The sequence below is a fragment of the Lutra lutra genome, chromosome 4, assembly GCF_902655055.1.
Source record: "Lutra lutra chromosome 4, mLutLut1.2, whole genome shotgun sequence".
In the NCBI taxonomy this organism is placed as follows: domain Eukaryota; kingdom Metazoa; phylum Chordata; class Mammalia; order Carnivora; family Mustelidae; genus Lutra; species Lutra lutra.
The window spans coordinates 94,542,084-94,549,810 of record NC_062281.1 but is presented as its reverse complement, the minus strand read 5'-3'; positions in this window follow the sequence as shown (position 1 = coordinate 94,549,810).

The following is a 7,727-nucleotide window of genomic DNA, read 5'->3' as shown; positions in this document are numbered from 1 at the left end:
ATCAACAAAACAAAAAGTCAACCTACTGAATGAGAGAAGTCAATTGCAAAAAAAAGAAAACCTACTGAATGAGAGAAGACATTTGCAAGTCATCTATCCAATCAGGGGTTAATATCCAAAATATATAAAGAACTCATACAAGTCAATAACAAAAACAAACAAACCCAATTTAAAAATGGACAGAGGATCCAAATAGACATTTTTCCAAACAAGACATGTAGATGGCCAACAGGCACATGAAAAGATGTTCAACATCACTCAGGACTATTATCAAAAAGACAAGAAATAACTGTTGGAGAGGATATGGAGAAAAGGGAATCCTTATATACCATTGGTGGGAATGTAAACTGGTGCAGCCACTATGTAAAACAGTATGGAAATTCCTCAAAAAATTAAGATGAGAAATACCATATGATCCAGCTATCCTACTTCTGGGTATTTATCTGATGAATATGGGAACATTAATTCAAAAAGATACATGCACCCCCATGTTCACCAGCATTATTTACAATAGCCAAGATATGGAAACAACCTATGTTGTCCATCAACGGATGAATGGATAAAGAAACTGGATAAAGAAATTGTGGTATATGTACATAATGGCATATTACTCAGCCATTAAAAAGAAGGAAATCTTGCCATTTGTAACAACATGGATGGACCTTGAGAGTATTATGCTAAGCAAAATGAGTCAGTCCAAATACCATATGATTTCACTTATATGTGGAATCTAAAAAAACAAAACATATGAACAAACAAAGCAAAAACTCATAGATGCAGAGAACAGATTGGTGTTTCAAGGGAGAAGAAGACTGAGCGGGAGTGAAATGGATGAAGGGGCTCAATTATATGGTGACGGATGGGAACTATACTTACGGTGATCACTTTGTAGTGTACACGTATATCAAATTATAGTGCTGTACACCTGAACTTATATAATGTTTTATACCAATTTTATTTCAATAAAAGTAATTTAAATATAAAACAAAACTTAGGGGGAAAAACTATTTGGTATCTAAAAGTTAAACTATTCGAGGGCTTATAAAAAATGTCTGTAAAATTTTATACCTCAATATACCAATTATACCTCAATAAACAAACAAAAAACAAAAGAAGAAACCCCAGTGTCTATAAAATATTAATTTCATTTTCTTGTTCCCCAATCATTTGTCTATTGGGTCATCATAAGCAAGAAGATGAGAATGTTTTGAATGTGTTCAATTCCACTGAATTTGAACACTAAACACAGTACTAAGATCTTGGTATAAAACTGAGGTCTGCCTCTTCTAGCTGTACACCCTTGAGTAAGTTTCTTATCCTTTCTGAGCCTCAGTTTCCTCAGCTGTAAAACCCATAACACTTACCACAAAATGTTGTTCTGGAGCTCAAAAGGCACAATCCCTGTGACATTTAAATGAGGTGCTCCTTCTTTCACAGCACTCATGGATTCTTTCCCAGAGAATACCTTGTTTATTATTTGGAATTGGTAGGGCCCGACACTCTTGCTTCCTCTGCTAATACAAATTATTAAGATAACTATAATTAAAAGGAAATTACATGGGAGATGTATCAAACCAGTAGATATCCAGGGTCTTTGAAAATTCCTCTTGCTGCCCAGTTCTGCATGTCTTCCACCTGACTCGTGGGCTAACAAAGCGAGCACTGTCCTGCTGCAGCTCCCACTGTCCCAGATGTCCCCACCATACCCACCTTCCCACCAGGCAGGGGATCTCCTTTCTCCTCCTTTCCGGGACTGTCTGCCCCCAGCTCTTTTTGCTGTCTGCTTGCCCCTCCCCTTTATCCTGAAATCCACAGACCTTATGGAGAGAAGGGGCCTTGATAACCTCAGCTGTCTTTCTGCTCCTTTTGTCCCTCCTCTGGTGGAAAGGGACTCTGTTCGGCTCTTTTCAATCTCTGGGTCTTAGGAACACCCTGGCCCCAATCAGTTAGCTCATCTTATTCTCTAATGGCAAATTCTCTTCCCCATATTGCCCATCCACCCATTCCCAGAGTTATTGTGGCTTCTAGTTCCAGGTCCAACTTCAACTACCTCTCTGAGGGTTGGGTTCTCATTTACATATATTTAAATTAATGTAAATTGCATGTGTGTGAGTTACATATGTATTATATGTAATACATACACATGTGCATATATACACCCAACATAGCACTTGACACTTTGGAGGTCTTTGATTTTGCCTTTGTGTCATATTCTCTATCTACCTGTTCAATACAGTAGCCATCAGTCACATATGGCTATTTAAAGTTTAATTAATTAATTTTGAATAAAATTTAAAATTCAGGTCTTCAGTCACACGAGCCTCATTCCAAGTGCTCAGTAGCCCCATGTGGCTGGTGGCTCCTATAAGAAGCCACATCTGTTGGGCAGCATTCCTCCGCATCATTTCTCCATGTCTTTCTGTGTCTGTCCATATTGTTATCACATTTAGGAACCCAGAGGGATCTATTTTCGCTTCTAGGAAGTACTCATTCTTATTCAGTTCCATTCAGCAAAACCCAAGACTAAGATGCATCTCAGCACAGACCGGACCTTACTCCAGTTTCTGGATGGGGGCAGAATGGAGAAGACTGCCAGCAGTTAGAAGAAAACACAGGTTCACTGCTTCCCATCGCCAGGCTTCAGCCCCTGGCTTCTGCGCGGGTGCTGGGTACTCTGAGTGAGTGGCAGCGATGACATGTTTAGTGAAAGGTAAATATTTATGGTCAGTCTCCAGCAGATGTACTCTGTGGGTGGGTGTGGGGGTGGTTGGGTCAGCAAGGCCATCAGCATAGAGGCTGGGATCCCATCGTGGTTAACCTTCTCACTTGATATGTTGCTGTGTGCCTAAACTTGACCCTATTGCTCTGAGATCAGACCAGGTAGGGAATCAAGCAATCAAGATGCTGTGAGTAGCCATCCAACTCCAGAGGACAGCAGTGAGCTTGGACCTGGAACAACATGCTTTGTGCTGCTCCTGGGAACTCCCAGAGCTGCACGGCCACCCAGTCTCCTGGGATGCTGCTGGCATCTAGTGGAAAGAGAGAGAAGCCACTGGCACATAAAAGTAGTTGGCATTCGCACAGGGAGGGTCTCATCCAGACCTCACTCTATACTGTGAGGTTTGCCTTGGACACCCTCTGCTCTAACCAGAGCACTGGCCAGCAAATAGAGAAGCCACAGGAATGGAAAGATGTCACTCCAGTTGTACCCACAGCATTTGTTCTCAACACTATTAGACCCAATGCCCTCTTTTTGTAATATATAGTTAGTTTTTGCCCCCCTTTACTATCCTATAATTAATTTCATAGGTAATATACTACCTATGCACGTTGTTATAAAAATCAATATGATGTCCTAACTGTGACAGAAAGTTGAAAACATAGTAGCATGTGACTTTTAAAAATGTGTTTCAATATGTATATATTCACACATGAACAAACTAGAACATACAATTGGATCACATGTTTGCACCTGTGTAAAATGATTGTGAACCTAAGAGAAGTAAGAACATCAGAAGCCACTCTCTGTGAGAAATGCAGGAAAGTAAAAGAAAATACATGAGCACGCTAGAATAAAACCTTGTACTCCGATAATCCTAACAGACCAACCTGGTTATTTGTATGTAATAAGATAGAAGGAAGTCACTTTCATGGAAGAGAAAAGGAGATGGGTTTTCCATTGGGATCAGTGAAGAGTGAAAATGAGTCAACAGTTTCAGGAGGGAAGATACAAGGCATGATCAAGAATTCAGCAGAAGCTGGAAGTCAGGAAGAACGGGGAAGAGAGGCAGGTGCTAAGAATCCACAGAAGCATGGAGGGGAGGGCTGAGAATTCCCCACTCATGGGGGATGGGAGCTGGAGCAGGTTTATCTGCTCTTTAGTGTTCAAAAGAGCGTGGACCCATGTGACCCAGGTTACACATCACAGCCCAGGCACTGTTGCTGTCACCTGGTGAGTTTTATCGGTGGGACATGGTACCTAGTTCAACAGAGGTGGGTTGTCAACTGAGTAGCTGTGCCATTTGAAAAAACAGCCATCTGGTTAAGGGAACACTTGAGTGTCCCTAACTAGTAGCCTGCTTAACAGTGAGGCTCCCGTTTGCTGAGCACCTATGGTGACAGGTGCTTTACACACATTACCTGATTCTTGTTAACAACCTTGCAAGGTATTTTCTTGTTATCTTCACTTAACAGGGATGAAAACCCAAATTTGGAAAGTCAAGTAAGTAACACAGTCAAGGGGCACCTGGGTGGCTCAGTCAGGGAAGGGGTTAAAGTATCTGCCTTGGGCTCAGGTCACCATCTGGCAGGTATCCTGGGATTGCCCAGTCAGGGCTCTCTGCTCAGTGGGGAGTCTGTTCCTCCCTCCCCCTGCTCTTGTGCACGTGCACACGTTATCTCTCTTTCTCCCTCAAATAAACAAATAACATCTTAAAAAAAAAAAAGTAACAGCGTCAAGCTTTTGGTAGGATGCGTCAGTCAGGATTTGAATGCAGCTCTATCTCATTTGAATCTCACACCCACCATAGCAGGAAAGTGGGGAGAAATGAGAACTATTGTTCCCACTTTGGTTTTGCATCACCTGATGCCAAGAGAGGTGATGTGACTTCCTAAATGCCACACAGCTGTCTGGCTGTGTCCCCATCCTGACGCCAGAGTCTGTATCTTTCACACCATTTATGTTTTGTCTGTGATCTTTACTTTGTATCTTATTTTAGGGATCTCAGACATCAGCCGAGATCTCAAGCAAATTAGTCAACTCTACTGGCAGGATATGAGCATGGTAAATCATCAACTGTTTCACAACAGACCAGAGATTTAAATGTCATTCAGGGCATTTAGTTAAGATCTGTGCTCAGTATGGGAACAATTAGCTAACGGACGGCAAATAAATTTCTCTATTACTCAGGAATGGGATAGCGACTTGTTGCAAAGGCACCCTTCAGCTGGAGGGTGATCTGGCTTGAACACCTGTCATCAGATTGGTTGTTGGGTTTGATCCCAGATGGTGGGCTGAGCCATATCGCCTTCCTCCTTTACTGCTCCTCAGACATCCTTCCTAAATCTGCATGCTCTGTCTAAGGTGCCAGTGACGGGACAACCCTTTTACTAACAAGGGTACTAAAGCATGAAGCATCTCTTAGGGAAAGAACACTCAGAAATCTGTTCTTGGGACCCAGTGTTATGGTTCTTTGAACCGTTCTAAGTGGTGATTATGTGCTAACAGAACAAACCTACACGAAGACAAAGGACTGAAAATTTTGTACCCTGGGGTTGGGAACGTGAAATGGTATGACCACTTGGAAGGAGTTTTTCTAACAAAGTTAAAAATATACCTAGTCTGTGACTGGGCAGTTTTACTTTGGGACATCTATCCAAGAGAAATGCGAACGTGTTCACAAAAGGAATAGCAGAGTGGGGCACCGGGCTGGCTCAGTGGGGAGATCCCGCGACTCTTGATCCTGGGTTTCTAGTTCAATCCCCATGTTGGGTGTAGAGATTACTTAAAAATAAAATCTTAAAAAAAAAAAAGGAATTTTGTAGGAGAGAGTTCATAGCACTTCTATTCATAGTAACCCCCAAACTGGTAACAACCCAAGTGCCCACCTATATGGCAATGAATAAACAAATTTGAGTTATGCTAACATAGTAGAACAACCCTAGGAGTGCCTGGGTGGCTCAGTCAGTTAAGCATCTGCCTTCAGCTCAGGTCATGATCTCGGGGCTCTGGGATTGAGCCCTGTGTCCGGCTTCCTGCCCAGTGGGGAGCCTGCTTCTCTCTTCAATAGCTCTGCCCCACTCCACTGCTCATTCTCTCCCTCTCTCTCTCAAATAAATAAAAATCATACAAGCAACATAAATGAATCTCAAAAGCATTTTGTTGAGTGAAAGAAGCCAAACATGCATAAATAATCACTTAATGGATTCCCATAAACTGAAGTTCTAAAACAGGCAGAACTAAGCCACAGTGATAGAAATCAGAGCAGTGCTCGTTGCTGCGGGTAGGAAGGCACTGACTGGAAAGAAACAGGAAATTTTCTGTGATGGAAATATCCCACATCTTGATTGTGTCAGTGATTATACCAGTGTTGTCAGAATTCATCAAACTGTACATTTAAAATAAGTTTGTTTTATTATGTGTAAATTATACTAGAACCTAAAAAAGTGAAACCTAAGATGGTTTCAGCAACTGGGAAACCAGAACCATGTCTATTTCTGCGCCTGCCTTCTCTTGCATTTCTTTTCTCATGCCTCAGACTTTAAGTGACCAAGAATCATACAGTGGAAATAATGAGGGGGAGGGACTGGGGCAATTAGGTCCAATTGTAGCTTAAGGTTTTAAAATTATAGTCAACCCATGATTCTAGGAAGTCAATCCGGTTTGTGGATCAAACCGTTTTGAAGCACACCCAATGCTTGCTGCCACCTCCCAGTGGAGTATAAGAACAGCCCAGCAGCATGTTCAGAGGGTCTGAATCTCCCTACATCAAGGAATGAACCTTGAGCGCCCACAGAGTACTTTCAGGGAAAGAGGACTCACAAATTCAGTGTGTCAAGGGGTAAGAAGAAGGGTAGTTTCAGGCACCTGCTTTCCAGAGGCACCAAAAACTCCTCTTACCCAAAGTGGTATGGTAGGCTTAGAGGGTCCAGCTGAGCCCAAGGTAGCTCATTCAGCATTCATAATGGTGGACTCCAGGGGGAATCAGTGGTGTGTGGGCAAGCAGCTAGGGAGCTGATTGGAATCTTGGGACTTAATAAAGTTATCTTCCAAGAAGCTGATTCAACAGAATGTGTGCTCACTTGGAATTCGCCCCCTGGATCTACTCTTGTCATGGCAAGTTCAAAAATGTGAACCTCGGGCAGCGCTCCAGAAACCAAAGCTATCCTGACCTTTGCATTAAACTGACCTTACTCTTCCGGTGGGACTCGGAGTAGTAAGGAAAAAAGAGGAGGGTGAAGTTGGTAAAAATGAGAAGGAATGATACTGGCTGCATACTATGCCTGTTTCTTTGAAAACTCAGGTTGTAACATCTGTTTCTTAATTCTACAACAAATAATCGTCCTGTGCCTACCATGGGCCAGGCCCTACACTGGGCCATGGGATTCAAGAGTCAACACAACATGGTTCCTGACCTCAAAGAACTCAAAACCTGCAAAAGCCGCCACCATAATGGACCACCTGGAGTAGAGTGTGACGAGTTTCTCACACACACACTCACACACACACACACACACACACACACACAGACACACATACCCCACACACTGCCAGCTCTGCCTGGCAGATTGGAGAAGGCTTCATGGATGGATAGACATACCAACTCAGTCTTAAGGGCAAGTAGGAGCAAGGAGAATATTCTAGAAAGGAGGAATAGCATTTACAAGGCAGAGGCATGAAAACGATGTGTTTTGGTGCAAGTAGAGGCAAAAGTTAGTCATCTTGGAAGAGAGGATGCTCCTTAGCTCAGTGATCAGATTCAAAATGTCCCCCAAACTGTATTAGACTCAAACTTGAGAATCTACTTTCAACCAGATTCAAACTATGAATCTAGTTATGAGACCTATATGTTATATCTATTACAAGACCCTTAAAAGCATTCACTCATTTCCTTCTCATTAAAGTGTGGGAGACGTTATAGGAAACTGAAATACAGAGAAATTAAGTGGCCACAGATTTAAGCTCCAGCATTATGCTCCAGTACCTGTGTTCCTAACCACTACACTAA